The following is an 18,880-nucleotide window of genomic DNA, read 5'->3' as shown; positions in this document are numbered from 1 at the left end:
GACGGATGGTGGGAGATGGGATAAGGACTGATGGAAAGGTGTATAGATTTAGTTTTATTTCTGGTTATTATGGTTTATCCTGGAGCTTATGGTTTAGTATAATTGGCCTTATTCATTTATATTGATGACCATAGTATTGTTTAAGAGTAGATCCACAAAGATATGTAAGATAAAAATAATGATGTTTTATGTTTGATTTATAAATATATGCAGTTGCTTGTAAATCTGAAGTGGAAGGGTGGGGAAGGTGGATGTTACCAGAAATAAGGGAGTGAAGTCAAGTTGTAAGTTGGATATGGAAAATATTGTTTTAAAATTGTTTAAAGTGATGAAACCAGTTCTAAGTTCAATGTGTAATGTACGGGAAACAAAACAATTTAAAGAGATATTTTCTTTAAATTGTTTTGGGGAATGTGATGTAAACAGAATTATGTTGTTTTTGGGGATATAAAAAAAAGATACTTTGTGTTTAGTTTGTTTGGGAGGGATGTGATGTAAACAGTTATGTTCAGGTTGGATTATATATGGAAGAAAGATAAAATGTTGTTTTTTAGGAGGAAGAATTGTAAATAGATTTATGGTTTCTTTTGAGTAATGGGATTAAAAACAAGATTATCAGTATATGTAATGTTTTTATGAGGATATTTGTAATAAGAAAAAATATGAGCCTAGGGTCTGAGGTAAGGAGAGAGTCTTATTTAGGTAGCTGACAGGGAAGGAGCCCCTGACCAGGCCACTGAGAGAATGACCCTGGCTCACACCAAGTATGTCTGGGGGTGTGCAGCTTTAGGGCTGGAGAAGGGATGAGCATTCAGTCTTAGGGTTGAGGAGCATCTAACGGTTTGTGGAAGGGACTAAGGGGAGATAATGAGGTCCCAGAGATAGAATGGGAGCTAGAGGACTTGGAAAGTGAGCAGAGGGCCAGAGAACCTGGGGAATAGATAGGGCTAAGGTACCCATAGGTCTCAGTGGTCTAGGGGTAAGGCCAGGGATCGCCAAGGGGCAAGGAGGGCTACAGCTGGAGACAGGTGAGGCTGGAGAGACCATGGATCTTATCTGACCTAGATCAAAGGAAGGGCCAGCGTCAAAGGAAGAGGACTGAAGGCCAGTAGGGTTGCAGCCAGAGACTGAGGGGGCCAGAATGCCCATAGCCTAGGCAGGGGCTGATGTAAGGATAAACAGCCAGGAGGCCATAGCCCACAAGGTTGGCTAGTATGCGTATGTGACAGGGCAAGCTTTCATGCCTGGTGCCATGCCTTGATGTAATACTATTAGCATATTAATCAGGTGGGAGGTTGCCCATTTTGAACTCCGATGTTTAGGAGGATGTCCGAAGCTCTGTTGCACCCCTACACTGTGGCCCAAGCCTTGCAGATGGCATCCCAGACAGCTAAACTAAGCCATACCCTTCGCCCATTAGCTGTGGTCCCCTCTCTGGGACTTTCAGCTCCCGCTTAGGCCTTGGCCCCATCTCAGGCCAGTCAGGATCCTGAGCTTCTTGGCCTCTTGCTCTTTGGGCATCCCTTGCAGAGCCCCCCTGGCCCTTTTGACCCCTGGCCGTTTTGGTCAGGTACCCTGGGTCAGGTCTAAGATGCTTGCCTGCTCACAGGGTTCAGGGGTCCCCCATTCTTGGCTTCACAAAGCATGCCTGGCCCTGTGGGATCACTTACCCCAGCAGGCTCAGGCATTTCAAGAAGCTTACCCGGCCTTGCCTGCATTATATAACCCACCTGAAGGTGGGGGCTGAGGTTAAGGCACCCTGACCTGTTTTACACCAGGGAGGTGATCACTTCTGGCATTTACGTGGGGCCCACCATGCCACCAGCAGCCCCACCAGGCCTTCCTGCCCTGGCAGGGTGCAGTTTCCGGTCATGCCCAGGACCAATGAGGTCTCTCCAAGTCATCCCCATAGCCTCACCCTTCCCTCCAAGGTGTTCCAGGCAGAGCTTAGCAAAGAGGTGTTTCTTCTCTGCTGGCTGATCACAAACTGCCTTCAGCTCAGGGAGCTGGGCCTTAAAATGGATGCCCTAATCAAGCATCTGCCTGTCCCTGGCCCAGTCCTTAAAGTGGCAGCTCTACCAGTGCCCTGCCACAGTGTGACATCTGTGAGGTGTGGGTATTGGGGATGACAGAGCCCACGCAAGCCCTTAAGGTGACACACAGTTACACCTACATGCTGTAGAGTGAGATGTCATGGGAAGCTCTGGGACAGCCTCCCTTTTCTAAATTCCTAATAACATCATGGAGATTGCCCAGAGACAGGAAAAGAGAGTGAAGTTGATAAGGGCTGAGGGGGCTTAAGGGTCATCATGGCCACCCCTGGAGTGAGACCCAGGTTACAAGTGGTCGGAGGCAGGAGGGAGTTGCAAAGGTGAGGCAAAGAAGTAAGTTATTGCAGTGACCCTTTCCTGTGTTATTCCTTGCAGCAGATGGTAGAAGCTGTGAGAATCGAAAACAGTGGCAGAAACAGAGTGGCACAAAGTTGCATAGGATGAATCTGGGAGAGGTGTTGGTCTTCCCAGGTAGGGTACTGCAAGTGGCTAAAGTTAGTCCTGTCCCAACCCCACTGGTTTGTTTCCATATATGGAGTTGGAGGGCAGTGGAGGCCAGCTACGGTATGCTGTGGGGACAGGGAAGGGTGACCTGCTTGGAAGGGGTTCAGAGAGGGGCTGAACAGCACCAAAGGACTTTCAAGGAGAGGGGAGTCTGTGTAACAGAGGGGTGTGGGGTGAGGAGGGGCCAGGGTGTTATGGGAATGGAAGAGTGTGCAGAACAGGTGGGGTTTGGGAGGGGTTGCTCAGTGGGGCACTAGGACTATGGTGGGGTCTGATATATATGGGGGCTTGGGGCTGATAAGGGTGGGATATGTGGGATAACAGGCGACAGAGTGAAACCAAGGGGGACTTGAGGGACAGGGGTAAGACAGGGGTGATGAGGGATACTTTGAGGTCATGGGGGAGTGTCTAGGGAATCCATGTGTGGGGGTGCAGGGAGCAGTTCTGCCTGTGGCTGGATTGGGGAGTAACAGCTGTACCTCGGAGCTGTCAGTCAGGTCCACCCCCTCAAACTGTTTTATATTTGTGCTTTGTTTCTGCTTGGATCTTAAACTGAATAATATACCCCTAGATCTTTACCATATTAGTAAAGCTTCTGGTTTCTTTTGAACTAGAGAAAAATATGTTTTGTACTATTCAATGATGAACTAAAGCACCAGCCTTCCCTTGCATAATCCTGGATCTGTTCACAGTTGGCCCTATAGCCGTCCTGAAAAGTAGAAGTCTTTTTTCCCTTCCTAAGGAAGATGAATAAGACAAATTGTAGCTATTGTATTTCACTGTTGAGATGAGGTTTTTAATTCTTACTCTAAATGCCAGTACTGCATCCTAACATGATACATATAAGTAGCTTATTTGACAGCAGCTGAGAAAATGTTAAATGTAGCCATGTACCGAAAGTAACTGTAATAACAAATTAAATATTACTGTGGAAAAAAGGTTAGCATTCCTTCAAAGTATAACACATCTCAACATCACTTAAAACTTTTTTCCCCATATGGAAACTAAACAAACACTGTACCATAGATGTTAATTTCAAGCATAATTTAGAAAACTGTTTTAGATAATTGGTTTCTCTAAATCAATGTATTCACTTTGGTAGGCAGTAGCAGTTACATTGTGCAGCAAACATGACAATCCAGTATTGTATCGGGAGGGGCAGACAATAATTCTCCTCTGGGTTTTTGCTTCCTCTGTGAGCTCACTCAGACACACAAAAACAACCCACTACTAAACAACGTTGATAGTTATAAGAGCAGGATTCCTTTAAAAATGTATTTTATCCATGTGTCTCAAATATCATCTATCTCTTTCTGTAGAATGGGAATTTTCTTACACCTATACAAAATGTTATTCCCTTATACATGAGTCTGATGGAAAATCCACTGAAATCTATAGGAATGTTTCCAATAATTTCGGTTGCCTTTGGATCAGGCACTAGGTTAGGCTCAAGATTTGGAAAAGATGAACTGAATATGTTTTATTGATTCAACATGGCACTGAAAGGAGTACCAACTGATTTTAAATTCCTTTGGAATTCCCATTGATTCTTTGACTTCCTTCTAACTGTATTGAATAAACAATTCATGCATTTTTAAATTATGCTTTTGTTGTTTATCAATGTATCAAATTTACCCAATGTTTTTGTATAACTTTTGCAAAATTTTCCCAACTCCCCTGTTAATGTTGGATTTGTGTAGGCACATAAACCATGTGACTGTAATCTTTTGCCAGACTATGTACATTCAGATGGCCTACTTAACTTGTTTTGAAACCAAGCCCTGGAAAATGCTCAATCTTCTTTCATCTGAATTATGTTAGTTAAAATGATAGATTGTCAAGAAAGACACCTGCAAAAAGAAGAATTATTGCTTGCTGGAAATGAACAAGCTGAAGGAAGCACATCCCTAAACAGACTTTGAGATTTTAGACACATTTTAAAAATTAGCTGAGGAGTACAGCTAGTGATGTCTTCATTTCCAATTGTTACTATTGAATTTAATACCCATTGAAGTCCTTCTAGTGATTGAGTTGAAACAGGGCCCTGGTCTCCTAAGAATTGTCACAGTACAATCATCAATACAGACTGTTGCCAAAGGGATCCTCACTCTTCCACAAGGTAAGACCTCTGCCTTGCTTAGCCACTTCTGATTCCTACGTTGTGGCTAAATATAGATAGTCAAAAAGCCCGAGTCTAAATTGATTCAGTATTTGCAGGTTAATTTAAGCTGCAGAGATTTAATTGAAACAGAAGTGAACAGACCTTTGATTCAGGAAATGCAGCCACATGTCTGCAGTGGCTCTGGCCAGAAGCCAGGGGGCACTAGAGCACGGCTCTCTGGCACACAGCAAGCATGGTCTATATGTTCACTTCTTTTTCCTGCTGACCTCAAGGTCTCTGGGATTTGTAGTCCAAATCACAGCAACAGGACTCTGCAGGGTTGCTTATCACTTCTTCTTCCTGCTACTGAGATTTGTAGTCCACAGCTGCAGCCAGCAGTAAGTTTGAGTGGGGGAAGGAGTGTTTAACCCCCCCCTCCCTGGCTCCAGACCCCAGCTGGGGTTTGCCTGTGGTGGCAGGCAGTTCCCCCCCGCCACACACACAGTGGGCTGCCCCCCAAACTCCCATTAGCTAGCCCTCACTGCTCCAGTTAGGGAGCAGAGGGGTGTGGCCAGTCCTGGTATCTGGAACAGACAGCACAGACCTGGGATGCTGAGGGACTCTGATTTAACTTTAACCCAGAAAGGGTTTGGGGCAGAAGTTTCATAAACCGGTTTGACCCAAATCAGTCTGATACTACATTCAACCAGGTTTATCTTAAACCAGTTTCAGTCATTTTGAAACTGGTTTATGTGCGCTGAGCTTCTGTTCTGTTACAGTTTAAAACCAGTTTCTGATTGCTTAAACCAGTTTATGTGTTACTTCTGTCGTTAGCCTGTATGTTCTGTTGTCTTAATAGGATTGGAACTTCCTTCAGAGTCTGCATGGCTGTTCCAGCCAGAGACAACTAGTTCTTTGGTGGGGGGAGGGTGGAAGGAAGGGGCTGAAACACTCCTGCATAGGTGGTAAGTGTTTTGTAGGAATAGGGTTTTTTTTCACTTACGTAGATCCAAGAAATGGATTGCTATCCTTTTCTCTGTTTATTGTTGGCCCTATCAGAAATCTTGATATACAACTGAAATCAGCAGTCAGATACAATATGAACAGTGTATTTTTTCTTACACCTTTGTTCGTCCACCCCAAACAAGAGAGACACCTTGTTTTGGGCAAGGCAGGGTGAATTTTTTTTCCTCCAGATTTATGGCTGCATAGATCAGGGAGAGACTCATTTGCAGTTTACCCACTCAAGCAAAAGCTACAGTTTTACCCCTTTCATAGCTGAACTGTCAGCAGCTCTTGGATGATCAGCCAAAAAATGAAACTGTAGCTGCTGTTGAAACTGGATTCCATGGATGGACCTACACTTTTGAAAGGTAAAACCAACAGCTTGGAGGGCTGTAAAATAGAAGAGAGAACAGGAGTAGCTAAAAAAAAAAAGCAAAATTACAAAATAAAGGATAGCTGGATTAGTGGAACATCAAGACTATTTAACGGAGATGATCAAAGGAAGAGCAGTTATCGGGTGTCAGATAAATTCTAATGATCCATTGTAGTCAATTAGCTACTTCATGCACTGCCTAGATAGAAATGCTAGTGCTGTTGCTGGGCAGTTGGTTTTAAACTGCTTTAGACATGCCCCTCAATTTTGGAAAGCTAATTTTTAGGGAAAAGGTGAGTGTTCTATTTGAGTAAATACAGGTACTGAGAAAAGCCAACCACATATGTTCACGGTGGACATCCTCATAAGAAACTCAGCCCCAAAACTACTAGATTTACTGTTCCCAGATCTTTCCATGGCTCCTGCAGCCTTCATGCAACATCTTGGTTTCTGGGAGGATTTAAAAGTACCACTGCTCATTCTTAGCCTCAATTTACTGGGTCTTCTTCATTCTTGAATAGTAGCAGTACCAGTAACTGCCTCTGCACTAGCTCATAGGTTTTGCAAGCTCTGTATGTTGAAATTGACATGATTCTTGTCAATGTCACTGCTTCCCACAGGCTTCTTAATATGTTGGAGACTTGACAATTTGACTTTGCTGAGTCATAGACAGTAGCAAAGATACTGAAGCTGTCTTTCCGCACTTAGGGAGAAAACACAGTTTACATTCAGAAGTTTAACTGTGAAACTATGAGGTTTAGAAACTTTTCTTCTATTAAAAAAAGAACAAGGCCTTAACATCTGCATAAAATTATGTCTCACTCTTCCCCCCTCACCTACCTCTTCCAGAAAAGCTACCTGTTTACCACAGGTGGTAGAGAGTAGAATGGATTTTTGGAACCATCAGCCAAATTGTACTTTTCCCATTTAAGCAAAATGACCCATGTCATGCTTCTTAGCACACATACAGATTAACTTCCAGGAAATCTGTTCACATTGTGGGCACATACAATACACCCTCCTGCTCTTGAAAACTGTATCTCTGTCTGAACACCCTTCCTTGAGACCATTTTATGGCATTCTGAAATTAAAACTCTAAAATGTAAAAGAGGCATCAAACATTTGGGGCCAGATTTGCAGTTGGTATAAATCTACATCTGAGCGTATTTCCTTAGGTAAGGATCTGGCCATCTGCAATTATTTGAATATTGTTCATGAATAATTTTAATAACTTTTTCCATCAATTGGTATATAAATTATTCATTGATATGTTATATCATTATTCAATCATTCGAGTAGGGGTAGTAACACAAAGGTTACATAAAATTAGACTATTATTTTCCAGGGCATTTTGACAGGTAAATAAACATTTTGCTAGAGCCTTATTAGATGTAGTTTGTGTACTCATGCTTGTATGTACTGCTGCCATAAATGCTGTTCCGCCTATGCATGTGAATACATACTGACAGTGAGCCAAATTTTGCATATATGGTTTTAGCTATGGATACCACCACATACCTGTTGGCAATGGATTTATGACCCAGATACCTTGTTCTGGGTGGACCCAAACCCTCAAACTGACCATGACTTCTCCATTTAATAATAGGTGGATTTCATTGCTAGACAGTGATAGCAGATAAGAATAATGCAGGCAAGGCAAACAATTCTATATTTACCACTCCTAGAACTGTCACAGTGGGAAGGTACATCTGAGCAGTATGTGAGCTTCACCCTGTTGTTTTTTCTTAATGTCAGATGTCAGCAGCCTGGAAGTTGAGGGTGGAGGTCCACTACCCCCTAGTGGAGTGGGTGAAATGAACTGGTGGTATACCCTCTGTCCATGGTGGCCTCAGATTCCCCTCTTGGGGGACCTTTTGCTTCTCTGAAAGCCCTCCTTTTGTATTCTTTCTCCCCTTTGATGACTTTTCATTTCTGGGGGTCATTAATTGGTTTTCCTGTGGTCACCATAGTGACCATGTTCTGTCCTGTCAGCATATTCCTTTGTTTCCCAAACCCATCACACACACACATCTTAATTTGGTTATTTACTGGTCTCCTAATTTGGTCCATCCATCAAAACCAGAAATCCCAAGGGCTCTGCAGTTGGGCACTGTGACCTAATGTTACCTTATCTCATGTTATGGAACAGTGTGGTACATGTTTTCAGCTTACTGGCCTGTGTGACTGCTGCCTTCAGGCTGTTGAGTCTTTGAGGAGCTGAGCTACCTCAGGTTCATTTGGATCTGGACTTATGAGGTGAAGGAGGCATGTACGCATAACGGTTTGAACAGAGAATAAATTTATTGACTTACATCCCTTGGTTGACAGAGACACAGGTTGTATTTGAACTTGACAACGCAGTGTAACGGTTACAATGGCTTGCAAGCTGAAACGGTCGATAGTGGGGTGGGATTTTATGCCAAGGGGGAGCGGTGGCAGGAGACAGCGGCGAGCGGAAAGAGCAACGGTTGATCAGGCTGGTGCATACAACTTAACAGTTAGTCAGTTGTCCGTGTCAGTTCTCCAAGCTTCTCCCTGAGCCTTGATGGGAGGAGGCCTTTATACAGGGAGTGATGTGGTTTAGCCAATCACATTTGGCCCTCATGTCAACCTTATTTGGCACAGACACACTTACTGAGGCAAGTGCCTCTCTGAGGTAACCATTGGTATGAGGTTACTATGGGGGTCAGGGGGGTGCACGAGGCACAGAGCCAGCTTTTCAGCATGTCACAGACACAGTGGGTCTTGAAGGAAACTGTCACAAACAGGCTTTTAGAAACTAATAAACAATTGCCATTCCCTTGGACCTTATTCTAAAACATATCTACTTTACCTACAAGCCAATTTCTAAAATCAAACCTCTGAATATTATTTTCTAGCCATTAATACCCATTGGGCTAAATTCATTTCTCATGAACACATGACCAACTTCTGCAGAATTCTCTAACTTTATACTGGCATATCAACAAGCAGAATTTGTCATAGCAGCTGAACTATGAGGAAATAAAGTTCTTTACTTAGTTTTTTGTAGCTGTGCCGGAGGAGCTGGAGTAGATGTTCTTGTAGACCTGTTTGAATGAATGTTGCCAGTGAACATGGGAGTGAACTAGTGCTGGGATGTCTCATTGAGTGGTAAACTGCTATGGCTTTCAGGTGAACTGTTAATGAATATTATTAAAGAGTGACTATACACAAGCAAGGAGGTTGCTCTGATGGGCTCTAACTCAGGGCTGTAAGTGTAATTAATCAAGTCTGCTGGAGCATGACAACTACTGTGCTCCAATAGTCTCCCACATTTTGTGTATCAGTGTCCCTGCACTTTAAAATGGTGGCGGGGGTGCTTTATCTAAAGCTTATTTGACCAGCTTTAGAAAAAGTGCCCCGCCACCATTTTGAAGTTCGGGGACACTGAGAGCTATGGGACTTTTTAGCCTGGAAAAGCACAGGCTCAGGGGCGATCTGATGGCCACCTATATGTTTATCAGGTGTGTTCACCAGGATCTGGGGGGATGATTGTTCACCAGAGTGCCCTAAGGGACTTCAACAAGGTTGAAGAGTTATAAACTCCTGCAAGACCATTTCAGGCTGGGCATGAGGAAGAATTTCTTTATTGTCTGAGCCCTCAAGGTCTGGAATAACTTGCCATCAAGTGGTTCAAGCACCTACACTGAATGCCTTCAGGAGAAATGTGGATGTTTATCTTGCTGGGATCCTATGACCCCAGCTGACCTCCTGCCCCTTGGGCAGGGGGCTGGACTTGATGATCTTCCGAGGTCCCTTCCAGCCCTAATGTCTATGAAATCTATGAAATACATAAGACATTCCAGATGTTTTAATTAGAGTGGCTCTTGAAGCACCCTCCCCTCTTCCTCCCCCCATTTCCAGATCACATATATAAAAGCCGGAATAGCTTAGTGCTATGAGCAGGGCCGTCCCTTAGAAGGGCGTAGGGGGCAAATCAGGGTGACTACCCCGGGCCCTGCGGAGCCGGATGGAGCAGCACAGCGACTCTGCACTGCTGCTACCGGCTTCACATCCAGCTGCTTGGCACCACACCTCCCCCACACTGCAGCCGCCACCACTGCTGATGGTGGCAGCAGATTTTTCAGGTCCAGGATGCATGGGATTGGAGTGGGGGCAGGGCCCTGCATGGGCTGATTTGTCCCAGGCTCTGCACCCTGCTTGGGCCAGCTCTGGCTATGAGAATGCATTGTGTCTATAATATGGATGGTTTATCATTAAAGAATCAACACGGCAAAAAACTCAGTTTATGGGAGGGTAGAACAAAATACCAGTCCTATTCTGGTTAATGTTATAAGCATTAATAGATGATATAAGCCACATGATAACCTCAGGTACTGCATCCAATACCTCTAATACATTTCCAGAATGTACTGTGCTCTTCTTTATGATCAGTGACTAAAGATCCAGTTAATTCAGCTGCATTAGTGCTGACTCTTGAATGGCTATACCGTTAACAACATGATGACAAATAATAATTTAGAATTTCTGAAACTAAAAGATTCTGCCCCTCAGCCTGAAGGAATCTTTCCATTAGCTCAGCTAGAAAAAAGTCCCATTAAGCATGCAAGAAAGTCTGTGAAAGTGTTGCTTATTTGTTTAGTGATAGCCCTAATATTCATCTTGCTTTTTAGCATAATTCACTTTGGCAGTTTCATATCCCTTTTTATGTTCCCTTTTCCTGAGGATTTGTATGGAATTGGAAAGAAAATGGTTGCCTCTGAAATTTGTGCTGCAGGGAAGGAAGGTGGAGTTAGATTCTATGTATGTTAAATGACTGGCAGTGGGTCTAATTAAGACCCTGATCCTGCTTTGAGCACTTCGTGGCAAGGCCCCTTTGATTCATAATGGTCAATGCATGATTACAGCCATATATGGTAGCAAAGGGCCTGGTCTGAAGTTTGTTGAAATTAACAGAAAGACTCTTTTTGACATTAATGACCTTTGCAAAGCCCCATGTTACACCCCCAAGGTGGTAAATGATCACCAAAGCATAATCAACCTGGAGTTTAACATGGAATACATCTCACACAATTCAACTTAACTACAGTCTAACTTTATTAACACATTAAATGTTCTAATAGTTTCTACATAGATAGAGAAACACTTAGTTCAATGGTCTCACCCAATCCCAGATGTTACTCTACTTCACAGAAAAGATGGTCAAACCAGTTCCTAAAAGTAGAGGATTGTCATCTGTGGGTAAGGCTGTTTTAGTCCAGATGTTGTTGGACAACGACACACACCCAACTTCCTTGTTGCCCACATTTTGTGATTTTTCTTTTGATGACTTCATTTCTGGGAACGTTTGATTACTTTTCCTGTGATCATCGTATTGTTCTTGTTCTTATCCTGTCAGCATATTCCTTTGTTCCAAAAAATCATCACATGCAAACTGGGCCTGTGCAAAGTAGCTAGTATTCGCTTCGGATTTGGATTTGGGAGACAGTGATTTGATTCGGTGATTCGAATCACTGTCCCAAATCGATTCAGCTGAATCTAATTCAGAGATTTGGCCACAGATGAATTAACAGAATCTCTGAGTTGGCCCTATCCCTTGCCCTCTCTCTCATTCCCATCAGTAGCTGCCCTGCCTGGCCCCAGCTCTTTGAAAAAAAAAAGCCCGGCACTCACTGGCTGTTGCCACGCCGGGGGGAGGGTGATCCTTACTTCCTCCCACTGCTGCACGCCGTATGCGGGGCTCCCCCAGCCCCTGAAATACCCCCCAACCCCTACCCAATCTGGGTCCAGCTCCCTGCAGTAGCGAGCGAATACTGCCTGAGTTTCCAAAGCTTTCTGAATCTTTTCCAAATTGATTCGAAGAGCTTCAAATCGATTAAGACCTTTTAATTGGTTTCCTGATTTGATTCAGATTTGAAGATTTGTCTGCCAAATAGAGCCAAATCTCTTCTGAATTGAATCAGTACCTGAAGCTTCCCACAGCCCTAATGCAAACATCTTAATTTGATATTTTACCAGTGTCTTAATTTGGGCACGTCCTGGACTCTTAATTTGCTATGTCCATCAACTCCAGAAATTCCCAGGGCTCTGCAATTGGGTGCTGCCTAGTTGATCCCCTCTTATCACCTTTCATTAACATATCCAATCATGTCATCCCTCTAATTTAGTCAGTTAGTGCCAAGTTCAGTTAATTTGAGCTAGTAAGAAGGCGTGTGTTTCAAACGCATATGTTTTTAATGCTAGAAGAACATAAACTGTGTCTCACAGTGACAAAAAAGACAGAAACAATGTGAAAGGGAGCTCAAGGCAAGGTCAGAAAGCAGAAGAAAAGTTCAAATAATAATAAGGCTATACAAAAACTTGGTGGCAGGCCTCTGTGGTGGCCAGGGAAGGCTATGGAGGACTACCAGGTGCTGGATACCATCTCCTGGCCTTGGTGGCCTCCTTTGTGCTGCCTGCTGCCCAGACCCTGGCCCTAGCCCTGCTTGCCTCCTGCTATCTGCCCATTGCCCAGCTGCAAGCCCGTCAGTGGGCTTAGGCTGAGGTGCAGTGGTGCCTCCAGTGGCCAGGGCTCCCTGCCATGGCACGCACCCGAGGTCCTCTGCCAGCTGACCCCCCATCTAAACCCCCCCCCAACTCACCCATGCTCCATGCAGTCCTGGAGCAGGAGCTGACCACAGTGTGGCCAGCACTGCATGTGGGCACTGCTGGCTCTGGCCCCAGGCTGGAGGAGAGGGAGCCACCCACTTCAGCAGAGCAGTGGCTGCCTTTGCCCCCAGGAAAGCCTCTCATCTAGGCCTCACTGTGGTATGCGCACCTGCAGTAGTATGGCCAGAGGCCGGGGTGCTACAAGCCTGTCCCTAGGCTCTGCACCATAGGTACCTCCACCCCACTGTCCCCCACCCTGGGAAGGCACACAGAGCACAATGTATATAGTTTGCATGGGGAAGATGTGCTTTATTGGTGATGGGTGGGTCAGTGGGTCTGTTGGAGGATAGGAGGGCCTCTGTTGTTTGGGAGGGAGGGTAGGATGGGGTCTATGTTAGTGGAAGTAAATAAAGTGCTTTGTAGAAAATTGTGGGCAGTAAGCATGGTGCTGGGTGTGGACGGTAAAACTGGGGTCCATGGCCAGCTGTCCAGCAGGCCCTACAGCGGAGGATGCAGGAGCAGGTGTTCTTACCAGTGCCTTTCACACCAAGTTCCCTGACCCCTGCTGTCAAGTGTGTTGCTTGCCCAGGGCCTTGGTGGTGGGGACCTGTTGCTGTCACTGCCACTGCAGCTGGCGCTCATGCTGCCAGGCTTTCTCTGCCCACTGCACCTCCTTCACCCATATCTTGTGGAAAAGCTCCTCCCTGGGCCTCACAGATGTTATGCAGCCCACAGGTTGTGACAATGACCATGGGCAGGCTTGTCCAACATATGGCCCATGTGGCCTGCCAAGCCACTTTCTGTGGCCCACGGTGCTGTGACGGGAACGCCTTCCTAATGGCTTCCTAATGGCTGCTGAAGGACTAAGAAAGGGACAAGGTTCCCACACACATCGCATCAGCTTGATGTAGCCGATGTGGTGCGGCTCCTCCCTTCCCCCCTCATTTCACTGTGTCCCTTCCTCGCCCCACCCTTCCCTTCCTCATTTGCATGCTAGCTCTTCCCCTCTTCCACATTGCAGGGTTTCTGTTCCTAGCCCCACCCCTCCCTTCCTCATTTGCTTGCTGGCCCCACCCTGTGCCGGTCCCCACCGGCCGCCTGGGTGGAGCAGGTCACAGTGCAACAGGCGAGCGGGTGCAGGGGGCATGGATGCTGGTGTGGAGGGATGCTGTGGCTGGGCCCACGGGAGATGCTGCTGCTGCTGCTGTGACTGTCAGAGCGGGAAGCCGGCAGTGCTCCCACCTCCCCGCATCCCCCCATGCCCCCAGACATCATGCTGGGGGTGGTGAGTTGCAGGCCCCAGGGGGGGAGGGAACCCTGCCACTTGGGCTTGGGCTGTCCCACGGGAGAGGGAGCAGGGGGGTGTTCCTGCACATCCCGCACCCCCCTGTAGAGTCCTCCCATGTCCCCCTGGCTGCTGAGCCCAGGTGCGCAGGTGTGGGAGCATCCTTGAGGCCACCCAGGTGGCAGGGAGGACATGGCGGGGGTCAGGCAGCACCCCTTGACCTCTGTGCTCCCAGGCTCCGGCTGGACTGGACAGGTCACATGAGTGCCTGCTCCTGCCAGCCCACTGGGTGATAAAAAGTTCATGATCCGGCCTCACATTCAAAAAGGTTAGACATCCCTGACCTAGGGGATGTTGGCCTCTAGGACCTTGACATGGGTGGTGAGAGTGTTCCAGCATCCCTTCAGGCAGCCAAAGGCACACTCCACCAGCACAAGGGTCCACCTCAGACACCTGTTGAAATGTGCTTGGCAGGGCTCCAGCTGGCTGGTGTAGGGCCTCATAAGCCAGGAGATGAACAGGTAGGTGGGGTTCCTGATGAAGAGTGGCAAGACTGTCACCTTGCCCACCTGGAGGTTTGGCACCCCTGGCACCAAGCACCTTCTCTCCACCAGGGCTGGCAAGGAGCAAATCCAGAAGACTTGGATATACTGGGTGTTGCCAGCTCAGCTAGCCCTGATGTTGGTGAAGGTACCCTGGTGGTCATCAACAGCCTGCAGCTTGACTGAATGAAAGTCCTGCTAGCTATAGTATGGGCAGTTACCATGGGGTGGGCAGGTGATGGGGATATGGGTCCCATCCAGGGCCCTGATGCACTAGGAAAAGGATATGGAACCATACCACTACCTCCAAGGGATTGTGGACCCGGAGAACTATGTGCACCAGCACATTCTGGAAGGCACCACAGAACTCCAGGACAGCCTCCCCAGCAGTCACCTTGCCTGTGGTGAAGAGATGACTGATGTAGCGCAGGCTGGTGAGTGTGGCCAGCTTAAGCAGGGCAATGCCTATCTTGCTCTCTGCATTGAGGGGTGGTTGCATGTGGTGGCTTGCCACTCCAGGTGTGGGCAGAGCTGGTTGAGGAGATCCTAGAAAGTGGCCTGGGTCATCCAGAATAAGTCCAGCCACTGCTCATCATCCCAGGTGCACTGAATGACAAGCAGTCACAAGTCCTGGCTAGCTGGGCAGGCCCATAGGCAGCGGAGCTGGAGTCCCAGGAGCTCTTGGATGGCACCCATGGCAGCATCCCCATGCAATTGTTGGCATCCCTGCCAGGATTTGGGCGATGGGCCAGGGGCTGATTGTCATCAGCGTGGGAACAGGGGGACTCAGATGGAACAGTAAGCCTGGCCACACAGCTCTGCACCAGACAGAGCCAAAACTGACCAGGGGCAGGTGGCAGTTGTTGTAGTGGTGGAGCCTGGTGAGCAGGGTGGCAAGCAGAAGCACAGGGCCAGGTCATCACTGCTGGGGCCTGGGAATGGAGCAGCCATCACACAGTGGGCACAGGATCTGCTGACAGAGTTGTAGAGGACTGTACTAGCATGCTGCAAACTGCTCTAGGCCAGAAATGCAGGTAGCCAGGGAGCACTGTGTGGGGCTGCCTTTTAAAGAGTGCCTGTGGCACCCATCCAGCTGTGGCTAGAGAGTCCAGCTCCTCCTAGCATCTTCAGCAGGGGCAGAGCAGGCCTGGAGTAGGCTACTTGCATAAGGAGCAAATCTGCTCCCAAATGGCTGCATGTATGGATGCCTACCCAGGGCTGGTCTACTGCACAGTAAATTAATTGCATTTGTAGATGCCCATTTTATGGTGAAGGAAGGAATTTGGTACAAGTCTTTATACTTAGAGTCAATAAAGGTGAAATCCTGACCCCTGGCAAAATTTCCATTGACTTCAATAAAGCCAGTTTCTACCTCTATTATTTATGTAAACTTCATATATTATTCATACATATGTTTCAACCTTCATGTTTCACCAAATCAAGTATAGTGTAGAAGGTGTAATGGTAATTTTTTTGAGCAAGCCAACTAAAGTTCAGTAGGTAAATTAAAGTTATTTTTTTTCCACTTGGCTTCCCTAAATTATTGTCATTGGAAGACAATGTACAACATTAGTTTCAACAAGTTAACTCTTTTCAGATTTTATTTTAGTAGAAATCTAGGTCAGCTTGCTTGGCATACTGCTGTGAGAGTATGCTTCAATGATAGAAAGTGTTATTCTTACAGACTGTTGCATTTGTAAATTGGTATTAACACTTGTATTTGTACTGTGAAACTTCTGAAAGCTACTGGAACCACTGGATTGTTGCTCAAAAGACCATAGCATTTGGTGGTGATTTTCCAAAGTTAGAAAGATTTTTTTAAATTTTGCAAAAGCCTATATTTGTTTTTCTAAATTGCTCTCTTGATAGCTTAACTCCCCATGACAGTAATATTTTAGCACGCTTTATTTTCATTGTTTTGAAAGATGTGAAAACAGGGTCTCAAGGAATTAATGTATTCTTTATAATATTGTACAGCTTAACATCACATCTGGGGAAGGTTGGCCATATAGTTATATACTGGAAAAGAATTTTCTAGTGTCCAGGAATACCATTTGGGAGATTTAAATAATTTCCTGCCTTAAAAGGTACCCTGAAATACATATTTTTTCTCTGGATTCAAACATTCTTTTAGAGGCACGTCCTATAATACAAAACAAGAATGAAGGAAGCACTTTTGCTTAAACACATTAACCTAAGTCACCATGAGAACAGTGGAATGCTGATCATCTATGACAGGTAGGAAGAAGCTGTACTTCATTTTGAAAGAGCTACACTGTACTGTACTCCTTCATTTTGAAGGAGTTCAAACCATTTTAATTCTTGTGCATTCTCCTTTGTACCACAGAGCAAAGGAATGTTGCACCTTGAAGCTTGTATCCAACCTGAGAGTCCAGTTTATGACTTTCAGATCCATTCAAATAAACTCTAGGCAATATTTTTATTGGGAGATTTAACTATCAAGAAAACTGAGTTAATTCTATATCTTCTAACATCAGAAGTTCATGTGTTGTAACATGTTTATGACAAAAATGTACCCACATCTGTTTTGAGTGGATGTTGGAGTGTTCTCTTCCCCATTCTGTTGTAGAAGTTTCAGGTGGATTGTTTTACATAGGCTCTGCTGGTTCCCAGTAATCTCTTTGAAGATACTGCTATCTCAGAGAAAAGTTTTCCTTTATTTTTCATTCAGAAATCACACTCCCTCTGTCATAGTTTCCTTCATTTTCCTACCTTTGGATTACTATGGGTCAGCAGATGTTCATGAAAACAGGATATTTCTTTTTAAGTGTTCTTTCTATTCCTCCTAGTCTTTCTTAGTCAAAGCTAACATCTTTTCTCTGTAGCATAATAGCCATCTCCAGGAAATGAGGCTTCAAATGAGGCATAAGGAGGAAGACCTAAAGAAACATAGGCCACATTTTAATGGAAGTATCCTGGTAATAACACGGGGAAGCAACCTATTCCTGAAAATTAAATATACAGAATAGGCAGAAAAGGGTTCTGTATGAAACCTTTTCTTAAATTTTCTAAGAAGTATCTGTTGGTCTTTAATTCTAACTATTTTTTCACAAATAAATTTATCCCTTGTATGGTTACTTAATATTCTGGATCCATATTTTTGCAAGCATTATCAATTTTATGGTATGTGTCAACATAATTACTAACTACAATTGTTATTTCATACACAGATTGAATTGCAGACTCCGTCTTCCATCACTTATTAGACATTTATCCCCATGTGCAACTCAAAATTCAGCAAGTTCAAAACTAATTTCAGAAGTATTAGGTAGGAGGGTTCTTTATATAACATGTTTCCCTTTAAATTACGGGGAAATCATAATTCTGTAGTGTACTAGTTCAGAAAGCAAGCCCCAAACAGCATTTTTAATAATCAGACAAAACTTCTACTGAGGTTTTACATGTATAAGGAGAATATATTCTGAGAACAAACCAATGGCTAGAAAAGATATAGGAAACCCCACATTTCATGGTGATCCAAACAAAAAAAATCTGGTCACAAACTGATCTAGCCACAGCCTTGAAGACTATATAATGATAGGGCACTGATACAAACCCCATTGAAATCAATAGAAGAACATTCATTGATTTCAGGAAGCCTTTGAAGCAGCTTATTTATTTACCCTTCAAGTTAAATACTGTGTTATGTGGAAGGAAAGGAAATGAATGCCAGGAGAGGGGAGGTGAGGGAAAGGGGGAGTATAAAAACATAACACATGAATGGTGGAAAGAGAATAGGGAACTTAATTTGTTCAATATAAATACCATCACCAGCAATGTTTGAATGAGTCATAGAGAAGTAGGGCTGGAAGGGACCTCTAAAAGTCAGGTGGTCCAACCTCCTGCCAGAAGTAGGATCATCCATCTCCAAACCATCCTATGAAAATCCATTGTGTAGTCTCCTAGCAATACCAGGCAGTCAACCCTAGACATAGCACAAGACTTAACACCCTAATTTGCCACTGGTAAAGTAGGGGGACCATGGTGGCCAACATCCTGTTGCTGCAAAGGTTAAAATATGCTTCTCAGGAAGAGGGCCACATCCCTCACTACAGAGAAAGACAAAAACTCCCACAGTCTATGTCAGTCTGACCCTAGGGTAAAATTCCTTCCTGACCTCAAATATGGTGACGATCTCCACCCTAGAGTACTAAAGAAATTGGCTGAGCTCATCGCAGGACCCATAGCACAGCTTTACGAGCACTTGTGGTGCTCTGGTGTGGTGCCAGAGGACTGGAAGAGGGCCAACGTGGTTCCCATCTTCAAAAAGGGGAAGAAGGAGGACCTGGGAAACTATAGGCCAGTTAGTCTTACCTCGATCCTAGGCAAGCTGTTTGAGAAAATTATGCTGGCACACATCCATGAGGG

Source organism: Crocodylus porosus, unplaced genomic scaffold (assembly GCF_001723895.1).
Source record: "Crocodylus porosus isolate Cpor-Errol unplaced genomic scaffold, CroPor_comp1, whole genome shotgun sequence".
Classification (NCBI taxonomy): domain Eukaryota; kingdom Metazoa; phylum Chordata; order Crocodylia; family Crocodylidae; genus Crocodylus; species Crocodylus porosus.
Note: the sequence above shows the minus strand (reverse complement) of the source record.